Raw genomic sequence first — 27,762 nt, 5'->3', positions numbered from 1 at the left:
ATTTTTCGAAAAATGGTTTAAACATAGTTTTGACGAGAACGGCTTGCCATATATCAGCTCCTCGACACAATATGGCATCTTTAAGAACGTGGTAGCTGCGATAGTTCGAATAAAAAGTATCCGATTGTGACACACAACTATTAGTTAACCATCTTACATAATTCGTTTACCCTTCCGCCGATGAATCCCGGTTTACCAGGATTCACGCTTCAGACAGCTGATGATGATACAGTCATATTCATGGTTCCTTGGGCTTAGATGAAAATGAAAAATCTGATCAAAACAATATTCTAAACAGGCTTACTGTAAATGAAAACTCTTCTTTTAAAATTCAGTATGATCCTTTTGCAGGTATGAATGGGTACAGATATTTGTAGAACTGGGCATAGAATATGAACTTTCAGCTAATTTAGAAAGTAAAAAAATAATTTAAAAAAAAAACAGCTATAATTCAGTTTAGATATTAATGAAAACTACGTTCTAAATCCTCCACCTCTTGCTGGATATAACAAAAAATGTTAAAGTTATGAATTGTATTCGTAGTTTTAAAATTAACAATTGTCTAATTGTTTTAAATTTTGTAATATTTGCAAAGAAAAAATGGATATGAAAATGACGCAAGATAATGAATGTAAGCATTGTTTAGATAAATCACCAATAAACATATTTTCAGCAGAAAACAATATGGACCCTAAAATATTCCATCTGAACTTATTATTTTATTTTAGACAAACACTTTATGTAGGATTGGCTTAGTTAGCTGGCATTTAAAGTTGCGCCTTCCTTAAACTATTTAATATGAAAACGTTCCACTTGTGTCACAATAACCAAGAGTAGTTTCTGTAAGGGTTCATGCCATAAGTGTTTCCCATAAACTGAAATGCAAAAGAATCGACTACAGAAAAAGAACAATTAACGCTTTAATTTCAAAACCGCTCAATTGCCAAAGCACACTGTAATGCAAAATCAGAATGTACAAAACAGAACTCAAAACATACACAACAGATTTGGTCGAACTTTCGGACAATCTCTTTTAACGTTGCTTATGGCATAGGTTACATTGCCTTCGACGGTGACACTTAAACCAAGGTTATGGTGCATCATTAGCTATAAGAAGATGTGGTATGGGTGTAAATGAAATAACGCTCCATTCAAGTGACAATTTGTAAAAGTAAACCAACCATTATAGGTTAAAGTACGGCTTTCAACACGACTTACACCGAACAGCAAGCTATAAAGGGCCCCCAAAAATGACTTCTCATTCAAATAGGAAAACAAAAGGTCTTATCTCTATAAAAACGAGTAACACTTATGAACCACATTGACTAGCGACAGCCACTAAACATCAGGTTCCCGACTTAGAACAGGTGCATTGCCGATAGAAATCGTATTCGAAGATATTGCTACGGTGCTAAATGCTACCCTTTACGAATAGGTTTACATGGATCGTATTTAATTTTAGTGCTTCATAGATAAATTACATACACGTTTTGTTTTCATAAACCACGTAGTTGGCAGAAGGGTCGATTTTGAGTCTTTATACTGTTTTTTTTAAGAAAAAAAAAACACCATTAAACATAACGGAGGCGATACCACTTTTTATGCTTTTGTTTTCGGTATATTTCTTCCTATAATGGAGCTTTCATCAAATTTGTATCTGGTCCCTCCCAAAAAGGTAAAACATGTGTCTTATCATTACAATTATGTATCCATTTTATCACTGTTTAAACAGCTTGGATGGATGACAGTAGAGAACAGAATCTCATACCACAAATCAATTTTGATGCATAAATGCCTTAAGAATGAAACCCCTGTATATCTCACTGAAAAATTTAAAGAAATGCCAGAAATAAACCAATATTGCTTGAGAAATGCCTCTTGCAAACATTTACAAGTTCCAAAAGCCAAAACAGAGCTTTATAAGAAATCTTTTATATATTCAGGATCTATTTTATGGAATAACTTACCAATATCCCTGAAAAAATCAACCTCAAGTACATTCAAGCTTATTCAAAAAAGATTAAAAAAATTACTTGATGGAACATTTAGAAGCTGTGTGTTTTTTATATGCATAATAATTTTCACACACTTACTCAAACTTATGATATTGTTGATGCCAATACTTGATACATGTCGTATATGAATTTGTAACTTTTACCTGTTTTGAAAATTGTATATTTCATAACAATTTCGTATTTCATTATTCATGTATGTGTGTCTGTTTGATTTTTTGTAATTGTTTGTTATATATCATTGCATTTCATGAGGGCCTCAGGGAAGATTAGCTTTGTAGCTAACTGTGTAACCCTCTTTAAATAAAGAATTATTATATTATTATTATTATTATTATTATTATTTGTGTAGATGTTAAGAAATTAGGGGTTATCGTGACCTTTTCGCACTTTGATTTTTCTTTCCGTTCTTTTTTGTCATAAAGCCTCGCAAGTATTCAGGTATTTGAGCATCAGTGGCTTTCAAATTTTTGGGTTTCAGCATTCAATATGAACTTGATTCTAGAAAAGAGATTCATCTTTGTTTGATTTTCTTTACTATTTTGACCTGAGCGTTACTGATGAGTCTTATATAGACGAAACACGCGTCTGGCGTATTAAATCATAAGCTTGGTACCTTTAATAGCTAGTAGCATATCGTAATGTTCTATTGTATGAGTGTTTCCCTGTACTATTTGTTGTTCCATTTATTTGTATTGTAATCCTGTCATGTAATGTTGTTATTTTAGTGCTATATGTAACATTGCCATAAAAGCGGAAGGTTTGGCTAGCCACAACCCACCATTTTTCTTAAAATGTCCTGTCTATGGTTATCTTGTAGTTCGTTTCTGTGTGTGTTGCGTTGTCGTTTGGTTTTTGTTTCACTTTAGTGTTTCTGTTGTTTCGTTGTTCCCTGGTATTTGATGTGTTTTTCTCGGTTTTAGTTTGTAACCGATTTTTTTTTTCAAAATCGATTAATGAATTTCGAACAGCGGTATACATGAACTACTGTTGCCTGTATTTGAACCTAAATTATCAAGTTTTGATTTCATATTCAACACGAGGCAACATGTTATCAATTGGCTGACTAAAAAATATTGACATGTTGACTGCTGACTATCCTTTCAACATTCTTTAACAGAGACAGAAACAATATTTTCTTCATACAATTTTTATTTATGTTTTCAAACAAGTTACGTCAGCTGTTTAATTCTGAAAAAAGAAAAGAGAATATAGAAAGTATAAAAAAGGTATTTGTGAAACTGTAATTATGTTCAAGATGATAAATCATTAAAAATTGGGTAATTTCAAATGGCTGTAGCAAAAAAAGATGTGCAAAACCATATGATTTTTACTTCATCAACTACTGGAACTTTCTAATAGTCATATAATCTCAAAAGCTAGGTTAAGAAAAACAATTTTAATTCTAGAAAATGTTGGCTCATCATGGATGTACATCCTGAAAGGCATATTTAGTCGTGCCCGTGTCCTTGTATAAATTACAGATACGGCATGGATTTTGTTTTATCTGTTTTAAGGCCGCATGATTTCCTGTAAGGCAGTGGCTATTTGACCGGCACCGGCAAAATAGCAAAGGAGTAGGTCCGGTAAGGGCCGATTTTGGCCTCAATTTTCAAGTTCATCTAACGAAAGTTTTTGGACACTTTTTAAACACTTAAGTGTCTATTTCAATTGATTCGATTAGTTTATGTGAAAGATTTTAACTGATTTAGTCATTAAAAACGCTCTGATTCAAGCTTAAATATGAAAAATCTATCAAATATGCCAAAAAACGTCACTTTTCAGATGGTTTTTGTCAAAAATGAATGTGGCTGCCTGCATCCGTGTTCATCCTCAACCTTTATATATGTTTTGTATTATTATCAAATACAACTTACATTTCAATATTATGAATGAACACGAATGCGGCCACTTTCATTTTCGACGGAAACCGTCTAAAAAATGACCAAAATGGTAAAATTTTGAAGATTTCAGTAATTTAGCATGACTTAATGATGCTAAAACGCGATATTTGTGCATTGTATCGCCAAGAACAGCTCATATTTATGTAGCAGAAGCATTTTACTTTCCAAAATATAGCTTAAAGATTACATTTTCACAATTTTCTAAAACTGCTATATTTTGGGGCCAAAAAGAGGTCTTAGTGAACCTACTCCTTTGCTATTTAGCCGGCTCTGATAATAACTATATCTCACTGTAATTAAAATGATCAAAATCTTATATTTAAAAACTTTTGTTACTGTTACTCATATAAACACTTAAACTTTTAACTATCAACTTCAATATATTCTTAAAATTAAACTCTCCTTTAGAAAAAAACATTATGTACCTGTATATGACTTAGGGCAAATCTAATATATATGTGAAAATTCACGAAAACTAGTTTCGCAAGAAGAAGAACGAGATACAGCTCAACAAGAAGAACCCTACTGGATTCCAATTGTTGTGGGTGGCATGTTTCGCACATATTACTTCCACCAAATATCAAGAAACCTGGAAGGCCAAAAGGTTTGACCCAAACTGTCATGGGCGAACTGTCATCGATCAGTCTTCCAAAAAAGTGTACCCGTAAAAACCTATGGTAAAAACAGCAATTGTGTACCATTTCATAAGAAAAGTTCCAAAGAAATGGGATTTTTTTTTATATTAGACTGATTTGTTTAAAGCGATTTAGCAAAAAAATCTGTAAATAACAACATTTTAATAACAGAGGAACAAGTTGATTCAGCAAGACCTGAACTTTTAACTGCCTCTTGTTTGGTCTCAATTGTAAATATTGATTTAATCAAAAAGTATTGTCAAAAAAGATGCGTGGGAAGCTATTAAGAGCGTGTTTAAAGAGAAGAAAAATTCTATCTTCATATGTAACATAATTTTTTTATGCACACATAATGCAGATACAAAAGAAGCCAGTGTAATGTGTAGTGTCTGTTTGGAGTGGCAACATTTGGGCTAGACTAAAACAACTTCCAAAGGCAAAGAATTGGTTTTGTAACAATTGCAAATGTTAAATCATGATTCCATTTGAAATTTATAGCAAACAACTTTTAATATTGTGACCGGTCTGTCATGTCTGTTTTATGATGTAGTTTTACCAAAGATTTGTATAGTCACTATATAGTTACTATACAAATCCTTGGTTTTACATAATACTATTTTTATCACACGGCAGGATATTTAACCATAGATTTTACACAGATTTGAAAATCAACTTTTTATAAATATTTAAAAAAAATATATTTTATAATGTATATACAAATGTGTTTTCATGCTTTTAATTAATATCATAAAGTTATAAATTATTTACTTATGAACATCTTCAATATTTTATTTTTGATTGTACTGTATTTTTAATGCTTGATATTGTCATGATTGTGATAAAATGATTTTAAAATTATAATGAAGATTTTTTATTCTCTACTAATCATGTCAATGAACAGTTTTATCCAGTGCCGGCTAAATAGCAAATTTGCTATTTTGCCGGTGCCGGTCAAATAGCCACTGCCTTCCTGTAATTACTCATGTTTGTCCTTAAAAGGATGGTTGACCTTGTCTCATTGCCAACTATATGTCACCCCAACATTTGTTTTGTCATCAGGTGCACAGGTACATAATTTCTATAATTTTACAACAAATAATCCACTTACCATTTAATTATTACCATGATGCCATTCAAATTGACATTTGCAATGTGCGTCGACACAGTGGGCTGAATGGTATTTATCACAGTTCAGATTTCCACATTGTGATTTATCGGTACAGTCTAGTTCTGTAAATTAAACAAGTAAGATTTTAACAGTTTGCTTAAAATTCGCCTAATGATAGAGTTAGCATTATACTACCATTTAAGATGTACATGTATGTATACGCAGTTTCTGTTATAACTTTCGTCCACTTTTACACATTATTTCTCTTTTTATGCATATCTAGGCAGTCGCGTTGTAAATACTTTACCTACTCCAACTTTTAAATTTAACAATTATACAAGCGTGGTCCGGTTTTCAATTTGATGTACTGTCAGGATTGGTTTTAGTAATATAAGAATGACGTGATTCATTTTACATCATACCGATGAAGATATCTATTACTAGTATTCGAAATACAAATATTTACTGGTATTTGTACATGTATGTATTGCTTCCTTTGTATAATAATGGTGTTGTTTTGTACACTTTTTAGTCGTATATATAATTTTTCTTTTGTGTACAGTATAGTTTTATTTTAAATAACAATCAAGCACTGTCATAAGATGCAAGGGTTGGAATCCGCTTAGGATATAACATCATCGACGAAGCAACATATGGGCGTTTTCAATAAAAGCATGACTTTCATACCTAAAAAAAATGGAAAAATCAACTTGTCTAAAATTTTATTTCAAGAGTTATTTTGAATACCTATATTATAGACCTGTTTGTAAACAAAAAGTGAAATCTTAAATACTCTTTAAAATGATATTTTTTTCATAATTTGTGTACTGTTTCGTAGGGGACATTTGTCCACTACGAAACTGCTTCTAACCACACATCTTATTGCAATTTTAAATGTCTCCTGTAGACATTCCCGTTTGTTTACTTTATATACTGAAAAGATCTTATTTTTTTCTGAATTGAAGAACCATTTTGTATCGATAAAGATTAGACAGTACTTCAAATATGAAGGTACAACTCATGTTACGTAGGGGACATTTTGATGCGTTTCGTAGTTGACAAAACCGTTTCGTAGTGGACAAAAAGTTTCGTAGTTGACATCAACCCTATTCTATGTTAATAAAAACATACTAAAAATTACATGAAACTAACCCTTGTTATTTGTTTTGCACGAATATAGTTGAAAAAAGAGTAAAAAAAAAGACTGCATGGTAGTGGTAGTGTCCACAATCCCTATATTACAATAGTAACAAGACTGATTGTATTCATCAAAGCATGCATTACGCTGTACACTGACATTTTTTTTTTATAATTTTAAAACCAGATACTGAAGGAGATTTGGCCCGTTTCGTAGTGGACATTTACAAAAATACGGTATCACTCTGGTCCATTTGATGTGCATAATTTTTCTTACCAACAATTTAACTGCCGTTACAAAAGCATCACTTCTTTTGTAAGACCCTAATGTTTATATCTTTTGCAAACAAAATTACATTGATTTTATTAAACTGTTTTTTTAGCAAATTTGAATGACTTCGTTTCGTAGTGGACATTTTGTCAGGGACACACCTTCTGAAATTAAACATCCTATGTTAAAAGCTGTTTATTAAAATATGTTGGCTCTAAACATACTTTTGAATTATTAAAGAACTTATATCACGTAAAAATAACTACATTTTTTTACGATTTTTTAGAGTATGAATGTTGAACAGGCGGTCTAGGGACATGATTCATTTTTGTTGTTTTTGACCATTCAGGAATCAATATCTTATCAACCCCTCTACAAAATATACTGCTTCTTTGCTTAAAAATGTTAAATCTAATTCAATGTACTGACTGCACAAAAATTACTTGTAAAGATCAAACACGTTTTTTAAAAGTGGCTGGGACAAGAAAATACCTTTTTATTGAAAAACGCCCATATGTTATACGTACATGTATCAGTTGGTGTGTCAATGACAACTAAATGATATTTATATAACCACAATTTACTTGTAGAAAGAATGCGATCAAGTGTTAAAAAAACCAACTGCTGCGCTCATCATATGTTAGTGTAATGCATAGGAGAAACGCGAAAATAAAATCTTTCCACCCACATATCACTGGTAAAATATAAAACATGACTGACGTTTTTCGTTTCATTTTAATTTATGGCAATCACAATATTTTGTTTATGACCTCATTGGTCCATGGCCATATTATGAGTTTTCTGATAAGTATTATAATATTCGGTGAATATATTCATACTTGTTTTGATACCAAACACATGTAAACAATATTTTTCTTATAAGTACAATTTTGGACAGCATAAAACGCCCAAGGACAGAAAATTCTCGACAAGAATTAAAAACTAAACTACAATATTATTACCGTGATCTCCATGACATTCACACTTATGATTGATGCACGCCATGTGTTGTCCAGCAGAACATGTGATAGTACATTCACTTGCTACATTACAGCAGCTAATACATCCTAAAGCAAGAATAATCATAACATTAGAAAGTTGGAAAAAGACAGCTTCAAATTTTAATAGATCATCAAAATATCAATATTCAACGCATTCAAGTGAGTGCTATATGTAAACATGGTAAAGTATCCTCTCGCAGCAATGATGAAAAGAATAATATTGTGTGATACATGTAAATGTGGTACTAAAATGCATCTTTATAATATATTCGTTTCAAATTATTCTTAGATAACCCACTTCACAGTTTTACATTTCAACACATCAGAGTGAAAATTTCGCATCATTTCTCAATTATAAAAAGTTAACTAAAGTTGTCATCTCATGCTAATAAATGGACAGACAATATTACTTAACATACAGATTCAAGAGGGTGCTATGTAAACCTGGTAAAGTATCCCTTTGCAGCAAAAATGAAAAGAGATTTTAGGCCCTTCATAGCTTGCTGTTCGGTGTAAACCGAAGCTCCGTGTTGAAGTTCCTAAGTTGATATATTCATTTAAATTTACTAAAAACAAATACGCCACAAAAAAAGAAGAAGAGAAGAATATGAAATTAATTAAAATTTTGTTTTTGTTTACATTTTTATAGATTCAGATTCAATATTTTATTAAAGTCTCACTACTTGCAATACATAAATATACAGTACATACAGAGTATATACACACTATAAAACAGAAAATACACAAATATAAATTACAAGTACCATTCTATTAAGAATTATGAGAGACTATAAAACAATTTCTATGTAAAACTAGTTAAAAAACATACGATTATTAAAATAATTTCATTTTAAGAATATAAAAAGGTATTTCTTCTACTTAAAATATCAAAGCAGGTTTTGGCAACCATATCATAACAATTAATGTTTTTAAATAAATAAACAAATTTATCATCATCAGACAAATCATTAAAATCTACATTATATTTCATAGCTTCGCTATATAAACAAAAGCGCAAATCTGCATATAAAGGACATGATAGTATTACATGTTTTTCGTCTTCTATGTTATCAATACACATAAAACACACTCTTTCGTCTACATTTTTATTTTCATACCGCCCTGTTTCAATTCTCAACGGAGCTACTCCACATCTAATAACTAATCATGGAAATCAAATATAAAAAGGGCGAAGGAAGTGTGTGATGTTATATTTTCACTACACATTTAAAAAATATTGAAATTTTAATTTGTCTTTCTATAATGTTTTAATTTTTATGACTTGTTTATATTTGTAATTAACTTGATTATCACAATTATAAATATTATACAATTATTGTTTTTGATGAGGTTGACACAATGATTTATCAACCCAGAGATATGATAATCACATAGCCGGGCCAATAAAATGATTTATTATATGACTTTTTATCCTTCTCCAATTTTCTAGTATTTGCTCAAAATACTTATAAAATTGCCTCCTGTTTTATACCACATTTAAATAGTGCTTTTGCAATTGCGAATTTTCCTAAATTGAAATATTCATTAAAATTTACTAAAAACAAATACACCACCAAAAAAATAAAAAAAGAAGAAAAAGAGAAGAAATATGCCGACAACAAGAAAAGAAAAATAAACGTGAATTTACTTGACGTCTTTTTAAAAAATACGTCATCAACGTTGCCTTGGAATATCTAAATTAGGTACAAGGGAGATGTTTCAAACCTTATATTAACCTCTCGTTATTTTTGCCGCGTTGAATATTTCGTCTTATCAAAGAGGATTTCATATGTTTTTAGCCTATGAGAAAACAGAAAATTTATAGTCATGTCATAATGAGTGTTGTGTTTTAACTATTATTTTACTAGTTGTTGAAGGCCGTACGGTGACCTATAGTCGTCTGTGGCAATTGGTATCTCGCGGAGAGCTTTTTCATTGGCATTCATACCACATATTCTTATTCTTGTATTAAACGTATAATTGAAGTAACAAATGTTTTTCATAAAGAATAATCCAACATCATTTTGATGCTATTTATTGGGCTTAAAGTGTAGTACTGTAAACACCAAAGCAAAGAAAATACTTGAAATTCCAACAAAAAATCAAGTAGCAAAAAATACCGAACTCAAAGGAAAATTCAAAACGTCTTTTATTAAATGTCAAAATCAAAAGCTTAAAATGCTCTAAAGTTTTTATTAACTTCTACTCGGAACAAACGATTGTAAAAATCATTAGGAAAACTATAACCCTATGGTCGTTTTATTTCAAACTTTTTAGATGAGAGATGGAGTCATTGTCATACGATGAACGATATTCGGTCAAAACTTTATTGATTACTAGTATATCCAACATAATCATAGTCAACCATGATCAATTACATTTCAACATTTACTGCAATGCAATTTTAAAGACAAACTTTTTGCATTCAAAAATTGCGTATATCCAGCAGTTTTTACGTATCTTTCTTTTACTCACCAATGATGCATGCAAGTAATCCTAAACACAGAGTAAGTTTCATTTTGTGTTGTTTAGGCTGACCAGTTGTACAAAGTGTGTGTCCATCGACATTTTATCACCTTATCATTTGGTATAAGACGTGCTCTATCCATCTGGCCATTTCACAGAGGAAATTCGTGTTCTGTATAATCACGATAGTCAAATGAAATGATTAATTTACTCGATTCAACTTCACCAGGAACGTTAAAACCCAAACAATTGTAAGCTTACGATGCATTAGTTCAAAACAGACAATGATAAAAAAAAAATAATGCATTTAGATGTTTTATGACTCCCGGATGCTGCTTAATTCCCCAATGTTAAAATTTCCTTAATTAATTTCATCGATTGTCATACAAGTTGAAATGTTAGCGGCAATAAGTGAAATTAGGCATTAAGCTTAAATCCCTGACAACAAGCTAACGCCTAAGTCTATTGCCTAAATGACGTCTTAAATCATAGGATGTAAGCTAAAATCCTGATAACTTTTTGCAGGCATTAGGCTTAATTCCTAATATATAAATAGGAGTAAATAAAAGGCATTTATTCATTTACATAAAAATACATTTGTTATATAATAACTAGTGTTGTTAATGGTTAACCGGTCGAACAACCCAATACCGAATACCAAAAACGCAAACCAGTTAACCGGACTTTTTTTCAATTTTGATAGATTTAATATGAATTTGTATTGAAATCCATTAATCCTTATGTTTTATTTAAAAAATGTCGTCTTGGTAATTAATTTGACAGATCAATTGTCCAGTTTATTGATTGCTATTGTTAATCCTTAAACATAAAATTAATTAGAGCTCGAGGCAGGATCTTAAAGAAACATAATTAGTAAACATGTTTTTTAACAGTAACTTTAAAGTCATAAGAAACCTCAAATAAAAAAAAATGCATACGTTTTTTTATAACTTTCATTGTAAAACTTTTGTACCTATACTTTTTTCTGAATAAAATTCTTTAATTTTTCATGTTTAGAAGAAGTTCACTTTATTTTAATTGCTTCCTTCCAGCAATAACAAATTAAACTTTTCTGGGTGAACAATTGTGAACGCCTCTATCTACTTTCGTACATTATTTATTTATGTAATTGTAATAATTGTATTGAAATATGTAATTATCTCTATACCTTTGTAATTTGGTTTGTGAGAAATAAAGATAGAAGCAATTCCCCCGACATATTTTCCGTATGCAAAGTGACCTCAGTGTGACCCATCTCGTAAAAATCCGGTGATCACAATACACATGGATGTCCTTAAAATAAACTATTATCTGAATTTACATGTTAAACACGTGCTCAATTTCCATGCTTTTTTGTTGATTTTTTGTCGATTGTTGACAAACAGGTGACAATTGTTAAACTTCGACTTCAAAACACGAACTTTAATTGCCTGCCATATTTTCACAACAACACTGACCGATTGAAAAAAAAATTAACGATTATACGAAATTTACACGAAAAAATGATAAATTCGTCCAAAGAAGACTAAATTTATGATGTTTGTATGCATTGGTTCAAGAATTGGAAGAACATTTTTTTTCACCGGTCACTCGTTTCTTATGACTTTAAATCAGTAATGCAATTACATTTTACTAATTACTTCATTATTTCGTTTTTGATTTAATATTGTGTAAACCTACAACTAAATATGCAACCTCCGTAGTGCAAAGCTTAGTCTTACTTTAAATGAAATGCTAACTCAAAAATTGTGAAATGCAAACCAATGTGAATGTACTCCATGTATACGTGATAGTACGAGAAACATGCTTAAAGAAACAAGCAAACAAAGTAAAGAAACATGTCGTACGGGGACCTATAGTTGTTCATTTCTGTGTCATTTTGGTCTCTTGTGGAGATTTGTTTCATTGGCTATCACACCACATCTTCTTTTTAATAATTAATCATTTCAAATTGAAAAGCTCCACATTATTTGCGGAGACAACAAGAGAAAAGGAAAGAATTATCGGTTTCAGACATATTCATTTCTACGAGATCAAGTAGTTTTTTTTTTTTTCAATCTGAAGTTGGTACTTGTAAACGCTATAGCTGAGCGCTATAGTTGATACGGTGTTTTTGATTATTATAAAAGTCAAACTTCGCCAGGAATCCCCACAGACAAGCCTTATAATGCCGAAGGACAAACTACAATTCCATTATCGATCCTACTAAACCTGTACCCCTCCCTTTGGCTGTAAAAAAATAAAATCGTGTTTTCCTTACTTTTTGAAAAATATACGATTCAACGCGAATCAATCATGATAATTTATAGACAAAATGTACAAGACAAACTTGAATATTGAAAATATCGACTGCGGCTACAATCCAAAATTGTAAACTTGCCGAATTTAACTCTAGTTACTATAATTTAACAAAGGCTAAGTTTCCTAATTCAGACTTGCTAATGGAAAATTAAGAACTTATCAGATGACTTCCGTATGACGATGTGGCACTTACGACAGGTTGTTGTCGCATCTGGTATTAAGTATAAAGGAGTTAATTTTGGACGAAGGTATCAAGTCGTCGTGGCCGAGTGGTTAAGGCGATAGACTAGAAATCTATTGGGGTCTCCCCGCACAGGTTCGAATCCTGTCGACGACGCAGACTTTTTGATATCCACTTTTTGTAATGAATCACACACACTGCTCACTCAACGCGCTCAAAGACAAGTAGGAAACAAAGTTATCGATAAGTTACCCACAGATTGATTCTGTCCTGAAAACGACCATTTTGAATGAATTCAGATGTTATATGACAGAGTTCATTCAGCTTAACTGGTGACTGAGGAAGATCGTTAAGGTATCAAGCATAGAGGAAGAAAAAGGCACACACTCTCAGTATCAATCCTAACAATTTCGGGGAGATAAAACGGTGATTTGCCAGTAAATACTTTGATTTTGATAAAAATCGTTAGCTTTCCTATCTTCCGTCTGAAATTAAATTGTTATTGAAGGAACACTGTTAGATACAAAGTAAGAATAACGTATGTGAGAATCTTTGTGTTTCACTGACATGTAACTTGAACGAGAAACAGGCATCAACTGAGTAGGTATCTCTTTCACTCACACAGTTTGCAATCAGTTTCTTTCAATTGACACAAAGTAAACGTTGAATGTGAGAACTTTTCAATATCTCTAGAAAATTGCATCAAAAATACATATGACCCCGACGTGATTCGAACACGCAACCTTCTGATCTGGAGTCAGACGCGCTACCGTTGCGCCACGGAGTCCTTCTTCCAACCTAATGGAATTTTTAGTCTATAACGCTCAGGTTATTATCGATCCTACTAAACCTGTACCCCTCCCTTTGGCTGTAAAAAAATAAAATCGTGTTTTCCTTACTTTTTGTAAAATATACGATTCAACGCGAATCAATCATGATAATTTATAGACAAAATGTTCAAGACAAACTTGAATATTGAAAATATCGACTGCGGCTACAATCCAAAATTGTAAACTTGCCGAATTTAACTCTAGTTACTATAATTTAACAAAGGCTAAGTTTCCTAATTCAGACTTGCTAATGGAAAATTAAGAACTTATCAGATGACTTCCGTATGACGATGTGGCACATACGACAGGTTGTTGTCGCATCTGGTATTAAGAATAAAGGAGTTAATTTTGGACGAATGTATCAAGTCGTCGTGGCCGAGTGGTTAAGGCGATAGACTAGAAATCTATTGGGGTCTCCCCGCACAGGTTCGAATCCTGTCGACGACGCAGACTTTTTGATATCCACTTTTTGTAATGAATCACACACACTGCTCACTCAACGCGCTCAAAGACAAGTAGGAAACAAAGTTATCGATAAGTTACCCACAGATTGATTCTGTCCTGAAAACGACCATTTTGAATGAATTCAGATGTTATATGACAGAGTTCATTCAGCTTAACTGGTGACTGAGGAAGATCGTTAAGGTATCATGCATAGAGGAAGAAAAAGGCGCACACTCTCAGTATCAATCCTAACAATTTCGGGGAGATAAAACGGTGATTTGCCAGTAAATACTTTGATTTTGATAAAAATCGTTAGCTTTCCTATCTTCCGTCTGAAATTAAATTGTTATTGAAGGAAAACTGTTAGATACAAAGTAAGAATAACGTACGTGAGAATCTTTGTGTTTCACTGACATGTAACTTGAACGAGAAACAGGCATCAACTGAGTAGGTATCTCTTTCACTCACACAGTTTGCAATCAGTTTCTTTCAATTGACACAAAGTAAACGTTGAATGTGAGACCTTTTCAATATCTCTAGAAAATTGCATCAAAAATACATATGACCCCGACGTGATTCGAACACGCAACCTTCTGATCTGGAGTCAGACGCGCTACCGTTGCGCCACGGAGTCCTTCTTTCAACCTAATGGAATTTTTAGTCTATAACGCTCAGGTTATTATCGATCCTACTAAACCTGTACCCCTCCCTTTGGCTGTAAAAAAATAAAATCGTGTTTTCCTTACTTTTTGTAAAATATACGATTCAACGCGAATCAATCATGATAATTTATAGACAAAATGTACAAGACAAACTTGAATATTGAAAATATCGACTGCGGCTACAATCCAAAATTGTAAACTTGCCGAATTTAACTCTAGTTACTATAATTTAACAAAGGCTAAGTTTCCTAATTCAGACTTGCTAATGGAAAATTAAGAACTTATCAGATGACTTCCGTATGACGATGTGGCACATACGACAGGTTGTTGTCGCATCTGGTATTAAGAATAAAGGAGTTAATTTTGGACGAATGTATCAAGTCGTCGTGGCCGAGTGGTTAAGGCGATAGACTAGAAATCTATTGGGGTCTCCCCGCATAGGTTCGAATCCTGTCGACGACGCAGACTTTTTGATATCCACTTTTTGTAATGAATCACACACACTGCTCACTCAACGCGCTCAAAGACAAGTAGGAAACAAAGTTATCGATAAGTTACCCACAGATTGATTCTGTCCTGAAAACGACCATTTTGAATGAATTCAGATGTTATATGACAGAGTTCATTCAGCTTAACTGGTGACTGAGGAAGATCGTTAAGGTATCATGCATAGAGGAAGAAAAAGGCGCACACTCTCAGTATCAATCCTAACAATTTCGGGGAGATAAAACGGTGATTTGCCAGTAAATACTTTGATTTTGATATTGATAAAAATCGTTAGCTTTCCTATCTTCCGTCTGAAATTAAATTGTTATTGAAGGAAAACTGTTAGATACAAAGTAAGAATAACGTACGTGAGAATCTTTGTGTTTCACTGACATGTAACTTGAACGAGAAACAGGCATCAACTGAGTAGGTATCTCTTTCACTCACACAGTTTGCAATCAGTTTCTTTCAATTGACACAAAGTAAACGTTGAATGTGAGACCTTTTCAATATCTCTAGAAAATTGCATCAAAAATACATATGACCCCGACGTGATTCGAACACGCAACCTTCTGATCTGGAGTCAGACGCGCTACCGTTGCGCCACGGAGTCCTTCTTCCAACCTAATGGAATTTTTAGTCTATAACGCTCAGGTTATTATCGATCCTACTAAACCTGTACCCCTCCCTTTGGCTGTAAAAAAATAAAATCGTGTTTTCCTTACTTTTTGTAAAATATACGATTCAACGCGAATCAATCATGATAATTTATAGACAAAATGTACAAGACAAACTTGAATATTGAAAATATCGACTGCGGCTACAATCCAAAATTGTAAACTTGCCGAATTTAACTCTAGTTACTATAATTTAACAAAGGCTAAGTTTCCTAATTCAGACTTGCTAATGGAAAATTAAGAACTTATCAGATGACTTCCGTATGACGATGTGGCACATACGACAGGTTGTTGTCGCATCTGGTATTAAGAATAAAGGAGTTAATTTTGGACGAATGTATCAAGTCGTCGTGGCCGAGTGGTTAAGGCGATAGACTAGAAATCTATTGGGGTCTCCCCGCATAGGTTCGAATCCTGTCGACGACGCAGACTTTTTGATATCCACTTTTTGTAATGAATCACACACACTGCTCACTCAACGCGCTCAAAGACAAGTAGGAAACAAAGTTATCGATAAGTTACACTGAAAATCTAAATTAGTCAATTTGACCAATTTAATTAGTCATTTTGACTGTCCTCTAGATGACAATGCACTTTAATCATTTTGACTATGCTCTTAGTCGTTTGACCAGATGGTTAGTCACATTTGACTGAGTAGGGTGGTCATTATGACGATGTTAGGAAGTCAAAATGACTATATGTCATACTCGTTATGACGAATTGGATTGTTCAATTGACTATGCACATTTGTCAGTTTGACAATTGAATGCAGTCCATATGACTGATTGAAATAGTCGGAAGTGACCATGTTGGTTAGTCAACATGATTACTGTGAATAGTCACGACTGTTAGACTGTTATTTTAATTTGTGTTGTGTTATTTGTTCTACCATTTAATTTTTGTGCGTTTCATTCTGTTTCGTTCTGTTATGGTTCATTTCTTCTCTTATTCTATTTTTTGTTGTTTCTCTTCCATATGATTGACAAATACGTCTGGAATATAATATCATTAAAAATACCACAGCAGCAATACTAACAATGACAATATAGTATAGGACCACAAAGTGCTCAATGTTCAAAACCTTCTTATGTCTTAAGTTTCCATGTGTAACCATTACTCAGTGACATATATTTAAGTCTAAAAATCAAATAAAGAAAATAAATTTATTATAAACTCATTGTTAATTTGAAGTGTTTATTTCAGATATTTTTTCGGTATCAACTCTACATGTGTCAGTGTGGTATTCTCTATGGTAAAAAATCTCTCAGCTATGTTCATACAAATAGCAATGTCTTCATTTGCTGAAAAATATAATTGTATCATTTTAGAAGCTTAATTATAACAATAAACAAGTATATCAGTCATGTTAAAAGTTTAAAGAAAACACAAATTTTAAAATCTTTGATCTTATACCATTTATTTGTAATGTAATTTGTAATGTAAGCACCGGGATCTTGACAGCAACCCATCTTATACCACAACATTTTAATGTAAGCACCAGAATCTTGACAGCCACCAATCTTATACCACAACATTGTAATGTAAGCACCGGGATCTTGCCAGCCACCCATCTTATACCACAACATTGTAATGTAAGCACCGGAATCTTGCCAGCCACCCATCTTATACCACAACATTGTAATGTAAGCACCGGGATCTTGCCAGCCACCATCTTATACCACAACATTGTGATATAAGCACCGGGATCTTGACAGCCACCCATCTTATAACACAACATTGTAATATAAGCACCAGGATCTTGACAGCCACCCATCTTATAACACACCATTGTAATGTAAGCACCAGGATCTTGACAGCCACCCATCCTATATCAAAGCATTGTAATGTAAGCACCAGGATCTTGACAGCCACCCATCCTATATCAAAGCATTGTAATGTAAGCACCAGGATCTTGACAGCCACCCTGAGTTTTTAATTCATTGTTGTGAATATCGATTGCAGTGTTTATTCTTAACAGTTTTTGCTCAGGTGAAAAAAAGATATCGCTAAATACTCTTTTCAATCGACAATACGTTGTATGTGTATCAAAATTGATATCCCGTATACATATCCCCCCTTTTTATTGTCGTTAAGTTCACATGTGCCGATATTACTTTTATTTATGCACTTCTTTTTCTTAAATTCAATTTTTGTAAGTTAGAATTAAAACAAATATACATCATACTTACTTTAAACAATTGGTTTATTTGACAAAATAACAGTTTCCGTGCCTTCTGGTTTGTTTACATCTACACAATCTATGGAACAAAGGGAACGCGAAAGAGTGCGCGTGAAAACCGATACTCTACACCACGTGGTGCTGTGACCACTAACATAGTCAATTGACCATGCAGGTAGTCATAATGACTTGATGGGTAGTCATATATGCTTTTGACTACCTTTCGGCTGATATTTGACTAACTGAATAGTCATCGTGACTAATTTAGATTTTCAGTGTACCCACAGATTGATTCTGTCCTGAAAACGACCATTTTGAATGAATTCAGATGTTATATGACAGAGTTCATTCAGCTTAACTGGTGACTGAGGAAGATCGTTAAGGTATCATGCATAGAGGAAGAAAAAGGCACACACTCTCAGTATCAATCCTAACAATTTCGGGGAGATAAAACGGTGATTTGCCAGTAAATACTTTGATTTTGATAAAAATCGTCAGCTTTCCTATCTTCCGTCTGAAATTAAATTGTTATTGAAGGAAAACTGTTAGATACAAAGTAAGAATAACGTATGTGAGAATCTTTGTGTTTCACTGACATGTAACTTGAACGAGAAACAGGCATCAACTGAGTAGGTATCTCTTTCACTCACACAGTTTGCAATCAGTTTCTTTCAATTGACACAAAGTAAACGTTGAATGTGAGACCTTTTCAATATCTCTAGAAAATTGCATCAAAAATACATATGACCCCGACGTGATTCGAACACGCAACCTTCTGATCTGGAGTCAGACGCGCTACCGTTGCGCCACGGAGTCCTTCTTCCAACCTAATGGAATTTTTAGTCTATAACGCTCAGGTTATTATCGATCCTACTAAACCTGTACCCCTCCCTTTGGCTGTAAAAAAAATAAAATCGTGTTTTCCTTACTTTTTGAAAAATATACGATTCAACGCGAATCAATCATGATAATTTATAGACAAAATGTACAAGACAAACTTGAATATTGAAAATATCGACTGCGGCTACAATCCAAAATTGTAAACTTGCCGAATTTAACTCTAGTTACTATAATTTAACAAAGGCTAAGTTTCCTAATTCAGACTTGCTAATTGAAAATTAAGAACTTATCAGATGACTTCCGTATGACGATGTGGCACTTACGACAGGTTGTTGTCGCATCTGGTATTAAGTATAAAGGAGTTAATTTTGGACGAATGTATCAAGTCGTCGTGGCCGAGTGGTTAAGGCGATAGACTAGAAATCTATTGGGGTCTCCCCGCACAGGTTCGAATCCTGTCGACGACGCAGACTTTTTGATATCCACTTTTTGTAATGAATCATACACACTGCTCACTCAACGCGCTCAAAGACAAGTAGGAAACAAAGTTATCGATAAGTTACCCACAGATTGATTCTGTCCTGAAAACGACCATTTTGAATGAATTCAGATGTTATATGACAGAGTTCATTCAGCTTAACTGGTGACTGAGGAAGATCGTTAAGGTATCATGCATAGAGGAAGAAAAAGGCACACACTCTCAGTATCAATCCTAACAATTTCGGGGAGATAAAACGGTGATTTGCCAGTAAATACTTTGATTTTGATAAAAATCGTCAGCTTTCCTATCTTCCGTCTGAAATTAAATTGTTATTGAAGGAAAACTGTTAGATACAAAGTAAGAATAACGTATGTGAGAATCTTTGTGTTTCACTGACATGTAACTTGAACGAGAAACAGGCATCAACTGAGTAGGTATCTCTTTCACTCACACAGTTTGCAATCAGTTTCTTTCAATTGACACAAAGTAAACGTTGAATGTGAGACCTTTTCAATATCTCTAGAAAATTGCATCAAAAATACATATGACCCCGACGTGATTCGAACACGCAACCTTCTGATCTGGAGTCAGACGCGCTACCGTTGCGCCACGGAGTCCTTCTTCCAACCTAATGGAATTTTAGTCTATAACGCTCAGGTTATTATCGATCCTACTAAACCTGTACCCCTCCCTTTGGCTGTAAAAAAAATAAAATCGTGTTTTCCTTACTTTTTGAAAAATATACGATTCAACGCGAATCAATCATGATAATTTATAGACAAAATGTACAAGACAAACTTGAATATTGAAAATATCGACTGCGGCTACAATCCAAAATTGTAAACTTGCCGAATTTAACTCTAGTTACTATAATTTAACAAAGGCTAAGTTTCCTAATTCAGACTTGCTAATGGAAAATTAAGAACTTATCAGATGACTTCCGTATGACGATGTGGTACTTACGACAGGTTGTTGTCGCATCTGGTATTAAGTATAAAGGAGTTAATTTTGGACGAATGTATCAAGTCGTCGTGGCCGAGTGGTTAAGGCGATAGACTAGAAATCTATTGGGGTCTCCCCGCACAGGTTCGAATCCTGTCGACGACGCAGACTTTTTGATATCCACTTTTTGTAATGAATCACACACACTGCTCACTCAACGCGCTCAAAGACAAGTAGGAAACAAAGTTATCGATAAGTTACCCACAGATTGATTCTGTCCTGAAAACGACCATTTTGAATGAATTCAGATATTATATGACAGAGTTCATTCAGCTTAACTGGTGACTGAGGAAGATCGTTAAGGTATCATGCATAGAGGAAGAAAAAGGCACACACTCTCAGTATCAATCCTAACAATTTCGGGGAGATAAAACGGTGATTTGCCAGTAAATACTTTGATTTTGATAAAAATCGTTAGCTTTCCTATCTTCCGTCTGAAATTAAATTGTTATTGAAGGAAAACTGTTAGATACAAAGTAAGAATAACGTATGTGAGAATCTTTGTGTTTCACTGACATGTAACTTGAACGAGAAACAGGCATCAACTGAGTAGGTATCTCTTTCACTCACACAGTTTGCAATCAGTTTCTTTCAATTGACACAAAGTAAACGTTGAATGTGAGACCTTTTCAATATCTCTAGAAAATTGCATCAAAAATACATATGACCCCGACGTGATTCGAACACGCAACCTTCTGATCTGGAGTCAGACGCGCTACCGTTGCGCCACGGAGTCCTTCTTCCAACCTAATGGAATTTTTAGTCTATAACGCTCAGGTTATTATCGATCCTACTAAACCTGTACCCCTCCCTTTGGCTGTAAAAAAAATAAAATCGTGTTTTCCTTACTTTTTGAAAAATATACGATTCAACGCGAATCAATCATGATAATTTATAGACAAAATGTACAAGACAAACTTGAATATTGAAAATATCGACTGCGGCTACAATCCAAAATTGTAAACTTGCCGAATTTAACTCTAGTTACTATAATTTAACAAAGGCTAAGTTTCCTAATTCAGACTTGCTAATGGAAAATTAAGAACTTATCAGATGACTTCCGTATGACGATGTGGTACTTACGACAGGTTGTTGTCGCATCTGGTATTAAGTATAAAGGAGTTAATTTTGGACGAATGTATCAAGTCGTCGTGGCCGAGTGGTTAAGGCGATAGACTAGAAATCTATTGGGGTCTCCCCGCACAGGTTCGAATCCTGTCGACGACGCAGACTTTTTGATATCCACTTTTTGTAATGAATCACACACACTGCTCACTCAACGCGCTCAAAGACAAGTAGGAAACAAAGTTATCGATAAGTTACCCACAGATTGATTCTGTCCTGAAAACGACCATTTTGAATGAATTCAGATGTTATATGACAGAGTTCATTCAGCTTAACTGGTGAGTGAGGAAGATCGTTAAGGTATCATGCATAGAGGAAGAAAAAGGCACACACTCTCAGTATCAATCCTAACAATTTCGGGGAGATAAAACGGTGATTTGCCAGTAAATACTTTGATTTTGATAAAAATCGTTAGCTTTCCTATCTTCCGTCTGAAATTAAATTGTTATTGAAGGAAAACTGTTAGATACAAAGCAAGAATAACGTATGTGAGAATCTTTGTGTTTCACTGACATGTAACTTGAACGAGAAACAGGCATCAACTGAGTAGGTATCTCTTTCACTCACACAGTTTGCAATCAGTTTCTTTCAATTGACACAAAGTAAACGTTGAATGTGAGACCTTTTCAATATCTCTAGAAAATTGCATCAAAAATACATATGACCCCGACGTGATTCGAACACGCAACCTTCTGATCTGGAGTCAGACGCGCTTTTTTTTTTCTCTTGATAAAATTTTATTCAGATAATACATATAAAAAGAATAATCAGGCTATACTCCTGAAAATTCACATTATCACAATATAAGCTTGTAAGATTACAACTTCAATCATATGTAATATATTCACAATTAATAACACATGATAATTATCACACTAGAAATCAATTTGAATTTGATTATCTCTAATAATTAATACTGGATTATTTTCACTATAATACTTTTCAAATAATTGTAGCGCATTGTTGCGTTTATAATGTTCATAAGCATAGTTCACATTTTTAACAAGAGTAGACTTAAAGTATTGTTCTATGTCTATAATCTTATTTTCTAACATTGCAATATTTCGTCTTTTTACAATACAAAATCTTCTTATTGCTAATACACTATTTACAAAATAGTAATTAATATATTTATTTTGTTTTGTCAAACCAAACATACACATGAACTCAAAACTAAGGTCATTTATATAACTGCCTGAACTCTTATACAAAATATTGTGTAAAAAATTCTTTACAAAATCATTGAAGCGAGTTAACATCGTACACTCTAAAATCAGGTGATTTAAATTCTCAGGTAGAGTTGAGCAAATAGGACAAAGTGAGTCCTTTGTAATACGGCATTTAAATAGCCTTTCTTTTGTAAATATAATACGATGAAAAACTTTAAATGCCACCTCGCGACAATCGCTTTGTAAAAAAGAAAAATTCATGATTTTCTGGATCTTCCTTAGGTCAAAATCTGCGTACATCAAACGCCATCGTGATACAGATTTAGGTTCTCTAGAAAGCTTTGATACAAGCATTCGATAATAAAAATTCGTCGTGGATGGAAGTGAACAAATTTGGACGCCATCTTTAATCATGGGTTTTAACACAGGAGTTTTACTAACATGCACATTTGCTTCAACTAGCACTTTATACTCATCAGGTATTGTTTCTAACACATTTCTAACTGCATGTAACATTTTATTTTCCGAAACTTCCGGAAATTTTTCTAATACAATCTCTTGAATATAACTTTCTTTCAAGAAACCTGGTTTACATTCATATGCGATGTCTTTTATTTTACATACACCTGCTTCAATAAATGTCTTAAGATATAACATTTTATTACCATTTGTAATATTTGGATTTAGAAAAAGCGGAATATCAAAAACGTTTTCTGAATTAACTTCAATATCTACATTTTCACAAATACTTTGCCATGACAAAATCAGACTTTGATAAAATTCTGGTAATGCATCTATTTTTCTATTTCGGAGATCACAGAATAAAATTTCAATTCCAAGATTCATATTTTCAAACTTAGAAAAGAAATAAAGACAAGTTTGTTTCCATATAGCACAGTAGTTTTCATCCAACAGTCTACTCAAATATTTTAATCTAAAAGCATACATTTTCTGCATAATATCAGGAAAATTCAATCCTCCGTCAACTACTTTATTGATAATAACCTCATATGCTACAAGAGGAGGTTTATTATTCCATAAAAATTCTAAACATTTCTTTTTTATAAGTATGCAATACTTTTCAGGTATATTTACAACCATTAATGTATACCACAGTTTACTCATAAGTAAGGCACTAATAACACTTACTCTTCCATGAAGAGTTAAATGCCTCATTTTCCAAAAATTCAGGAGTTTTGTAATTGATTGTACTTTACCTTCCCAATTCAATTTTTCACATAATGTTTTATTTTTTCCCACCCATATTCCTAATAACTGTAAGACTTCATCACATTCTTTTATTTTCCAAATTTTTAAATCATTTGAACAAATTTTCCCTTTTCCAAGTGCTAAAACTTCTGATTTTTCTTTATTCAATTTTGCACCCGATGCTTTTTCGTACAATTCTAGTACCCGAAATGTTTCACTAACTGAATTTTTGTCCACTAAGGTCAAAGTTGTATCGTCAGCATGTACAAAAACCTTTTCTTCAACATTTGTATTTGGTATTACAACACCTCTTATCTCACAATTTTTCTTAATAGCAATACTCAATGGTTCTGCTAACAAAACATATAACAGAGCCGAAATGGGACACCCCTGTTTGACAGAGTTTTTCAATCTAAAGTATGGAGTCAAAAATCCATTACATTTAACTGAACTAAAAATGTTGGTGTAAAATATTTTTATCCATTTTTTGAATTTATTACCAAATCCAAATTTATCCAAAACTGCAAAAAGATACTCGTGTCCAGCTCTGTCAAATGCTTTTTCTTGATCTAATTTTAATAAATAACATTCTATATCATCCATTTCTACTAAATCCATAAAATCCCTAACACTAACAACTGTATCAGATATATCTTTTCCTAGAATACAACAGCTTTGATTTGGTGAAATAACTTTTGGTAGTACATACTTAAATCTATTTGCCATTACTCTGGCAAGTATTTTGTAGTCAACATTCAACAAGCTAATTGGCCTAAAGTTTTTCAAATCTGATTGATCACCTTTGTTTTTAAAAATTATATTTATATTCCCATATCTCATAGATCTAGATAATTCTTCATTTTCCTCAATACTTTGATAAATATAGAGTAATACATGCTTTAATTCATTGAAAAAATACAAATAAAATTCTGCAGTTATACCATCTGGTCCAGGTGTTTTCCCTTTTTTCATACCTTTTAAGGATTTTTCAATTTCCTCAATACTAATTTCATCATCACACATTTCTACATCTTCATCATCAATTTTTACATTAACATTATTCAATAATTCATCAACTGAATGCATATCAATACTAACACAAGAAAACAAATGTTTATAATAATCATGTATAACATCAAGTAAATCATTTGTTTCTGTAACAATTTTCCCATCACAATCTTTTATTTCACTTATCACATTCTTATTCTGTCGATACTTTTCTAATTTCAAAAAATATGCAGTATTTCTATCACTTTCTAAAGCCCACTGTGACTTTGATCTTAAAATTGCACCTTGACATTTGTATGTTTCAATATCTTCTAATTGCGTTTGCAATTCTAAAAATTGTTCACTGTTTATCTGAATACCATTTGCAGATTTTACTGATAATTCTTGAATTTTATTCTGCAATTTATAATATTCCCTGTTTAAATCTTTTTGCTTTTCTTTGCCATAAATTTGGCTTAATCTTTTAATTGTAAATTTTAAATTATCCCACCAAATTAAGGGATTTGACACATAAAAATCTGACCCAATTTCATTTGCAAATAATCTCTTCATTTTATCAATAAATAACTCATCTTGTAAAAATGAATTATTAAAAACCCACACACCTGGACCTCTTTCTACATTACAAAAATCTATCTTCATGCTGACGATACTATGATCACTAAAACTAGTATCCTTATAATGAATATTCTTAATACATGATTTTAAATCTAATGACACTAGAAAATAGTCTATTCTGCTTTGGGTTAAAAACCCTTGTACAACCTGTTTTCTAGAAAAAACTTTTGTATTAACATTTCTATTTCTCCAAATATCATATAATTCTTTTTCTTGCATAAAATTACATAAGGATTTTACAGCCTTATCATTACAATGCATGGTTTTACCACTCTTATCCAAACTTGATAATGTAGTATTAAAATCTCCAGCAACTAATACATATTTTCCTTTACTAATTTTTTGTTTACACTTTAAGAAAAACTCATATCTTTCATTTACATTATTTGGTGCATATATATTATAAATGTCAATTAATTTATCATTAATTGTCCCTTTTATATGAATAAATCTTCCATTATCATTTTCCACTTCTAAAAAAATGTTTTTTAATTTCTTACTAACAAGAATAGCAACACCTTGACGGTTATTACCACTATTACTATAAAAAATATCTCCATCCCAAATAGTTTTATCTCTTTTAATTCTTTCTACAAACAAATCATTCCAAAATGTTTCTTGTAAACATATAATATCATAAAATCTTTCATTACACAATGAAAAAATACAATTCCTCTTATTGCTATCACAAAGTCCGTTACAATTAAGACTTATAACATTAAACATAGCCATTACTATAAAAAATATATTGAATATTATATAATATTTACAATCCATTTTTATTTGTTTCTATTTTTTTTTTGATGTGCCAACATAGCAGCTCTTACATTAACCTTAACTTTCAATGACTTTCGTCTTGCATTTTTTTTAAATATATTTTTGCATTTGTCTTCTACACTAGCCCACTCACTTTCTTCATCAGTCAATGGGTCAGTGTCCATACTTATTTCATCTAATTCACCAAATACACCATCATCTCCTCCCTGGCTGCATTTTTGTTCCAGAGAGGGGATGTTACTAATTTTCTCATCATTAACATTTGTTTCACATGAAACATTTTCATTCATAATTTCATTTGTACTTAACAATACATTACATTTACTAATATTGCTATTAACAGTTACAATATGTCCTTCTGAAATGTGCTCACTGTCTTTATTCGTCATCTCGGTCGCGATCTTTGTCTTTACACCATTGTCGGTCGCGATCTTCGTCTGTTCACTATTGTCAGTCGCGATCTTTGTCTTTTCACCATTTTCGGACGCGTTATCAACGGTCTCTGTTACATCATCTGCCATGGCTTCATCAGCGTCTGTATATTCATCATCATCATCTTCATCTCCATTACCAATACCATCACCAATTGCTCCATCTCCATTACCATTACCATTTCTGTTAACGTCATCTCCATTCCAATCCTCACCATTAGCTTCTATATCATCACACATGATATCACTTGTGTGTACATCGGCAACAACTTTTACCACCTTTGACTTTTTCACATCATCACTGGTTCCCTGTTCCGAACTTATGACTGAGGGACCAACATCTAACGTATTCCCACTAATCAAGTCATTTTCACTTTCTTTTAATTCTGTATTGTTTTCTTCACTACTGGTGATAATTTCTTGATATTTTCTTTTGTGGTCCGAAACTCTGCCCCAAGGTGTTTTTCTTTTTCCTTCGGGTATATGACCAAATCCTTCTCCGAAATAACGCTTTCTCGTTAAACAATCGCAATCACTGTATGGCCTTAGGCAACTCTTACACTTATTCTCTAAACAGTTTTTACTAATATGTCCTTGTTGACCACATTTAAAACATTTAAATTCTGGACAATCTTTGTATAAATGTTCAGCACTATAACAACCCGAACAAACTTTGACCTGGTCATTATGAATAACCCTATAATATGCTGTTTCCTTCCCGCTAACTGTAAATTTCATAGAATACGGTATTGAGGCAAGTGTAGGTGGTAATTTTACTTTAAAAACCCTAGTACCATCATATACATTC

General features: G+C 32.7%; 1 long non-coding RNA gene and 13 other non-coding genes across 14 annotated transcripts; 7 read left to right on the top strand and 7 right to left on the bottom strand.

The window, feature by feature from the left end:
- Positions 1-3,146: 3,146 nt before the first annotated feature.
- Positions 3,147-10,682, bottom strand: LOC143054084 (uncharacterized). Its single transcript, XR_012971561.1, has 4 exons — positions 10,544-10,682; positions 8,030-8,134; positions 5,660-5,781; positions 3,147-3,203 (listed from the first exon to the last, which is right to left on the bottom strand). It is a non-coding gene; the product is annotated as an uncharacterized LOC143054084 (long non-coding RNA).
- Positions 10,683-13,090: 2,408 nt separating this feature from the next.
- Trnas-aga (transfer RNA serine (anticodon AGA)) lies at positions 13,091-13,172 on the top strand. Its single transcript has one exon. It is a non-coding gene; the product is annotated as a tRNA-Ser (tRNA).
- A 559-nt stretch (positions 13,173-13,731) lies between these two features.
- Positions 13,732-13,803, bottom strand: Trnaw-cca (transfer RNA tryptophan (anticodon CCA)). The gene has a single exon. It is a non-coding gene; the product is annotated as a tRNA-Trp (tRNA).
- A 408-nt stretch (positions 13,804-14,211) lies between these two features.
- On the top strand, positions 14,212-14,293 carry Trnas-aga (transfer RNA serine (anticodon AGA)). The gene has a single exon. It is a non-coding gene; the product is annotated as a tRNA-Ser (tRNA).
- Positions 14,294-14,852: 559 nt separating this feature from the next.
- Positions 14,853-14,924, bottom strand: Trnaw-cca (transfer RNA tryptophan (anticodon CCA)). The gene has a single exon. It is a non-coding gene; the product is annotated as a tRNA-Trp (tRNA).
- A 408-nt stretch (positions 14,925-15,332) lies between these two features.
- On the top strand, positions 15,333-15,414 carry Trnas-aga (transfer RNA serine (anticodon AGA)). Its single transcript has one exon. It is a non-coding gene; the product is annotated as a tRNA-Ser (tRNA).
- A 565-nt stretch (positions 15,415-15,979) lies between these two features.
- Positions 15,980-16,051, bottom strand: Trnaw-cca (transfer RNA tryptophan (anticodon CCA)). The gene has a single exon. It is a non-coding gene; the product is annotated as a tRNA-Trp (tRNA).
- Positions 16,052-16,459: 408 nt separating this feature from the next.
- Positions 16,460-16,541, top strand: Trnas-aga (transfer RNA serine (anticodon AGA)). Its single transcript has one exon. It is a non-coding gene; the product is annotated as a tRNA-Ser (tRNA).
- Positions 16,542-19,038: 2,497 nt separating this feature from the next.
- On the bottom strand, positions 19,039-19,110 carry Trnaw-cca (transfer RNA tryptophan (anticodon CCA)). The gene has a single exon. It is a non-coding gene; the product is annotated as a tRNA-Trp (tRNA).
- Positions 19,111-19,519: 409 nt separating this feature from the next.
- Positions 19,520-19,601, top strand: Trnas-aga (transfer RNA serine (anticodon AGA)). The gene has a single exon. It is a non-coding gene; the product is annotated as a tRNA-Ser (tRNA).
- A 559-nt stretch (positions 19,602-20,160) lies between these two features.
- Trnaw-cca (transfer RNA tryptophan (anticodon CCA)) lies at positions 20,161-20,232 on the bottom strand. The gene has a single exon. It is a non-coding gene; the product is annotated as a tRNA-Trp (tRNA).
- A 408-nt stretch (positions 20,233-20,640) lies between these two features.
- On the top strand, positions 20,641-20,722 carry Trnas-aga (transfer RNA serine (anticodon AGA)). The gene has a single exon. It is a non-coding gene; the product is annotated as a tRNA-Ser (tRNA).
- Positions 20,723-21,281: 559 nt separating this feature from the next.
- On the bottom strand, positions 21,282-21,353 carry Trnaw-cca (transfer RNA tryptophan (anticodon CCA)). The gene has a single exon. It is a non-coding gene; the product is annotated as a tRNA-Trp (tRNA).
- Positions 21,354-21,762: 409 nt separating this feature from the next.
- Trnas-aga (transfer RNA serine (anticodon AGA)) lies at positions 21,763-21,844 on the top strand. Its single transcript has one exon. It is a non-coding gene; the product is annotated as a tRNA-Ser (tRNA).
- Positions 21,845-27,762: the final 5,918 nt, after the last annotated feature.

The sequence above is a fragment of the Mytilus galloprovincialis genome, chromosome 12, assembly GCF_965363235.1.
Source record: "Mytilus galloprovincialis chromosome 12, xbMytGall1.hap1.1, whole genome shotgun sequence".
Classification (NCBI taxonomy): domain Eukaryota; kingdom Metazoa; phylum Mollusca; class Bivalvia; order Mytilida; family Mytilidae; genus Mytilus; species Mytilus galloprovincialis.
Note: the sequence above shows the minus strand (reverse complement) of the source record. Positions and strands in the feature narration are given on the sequence as shown.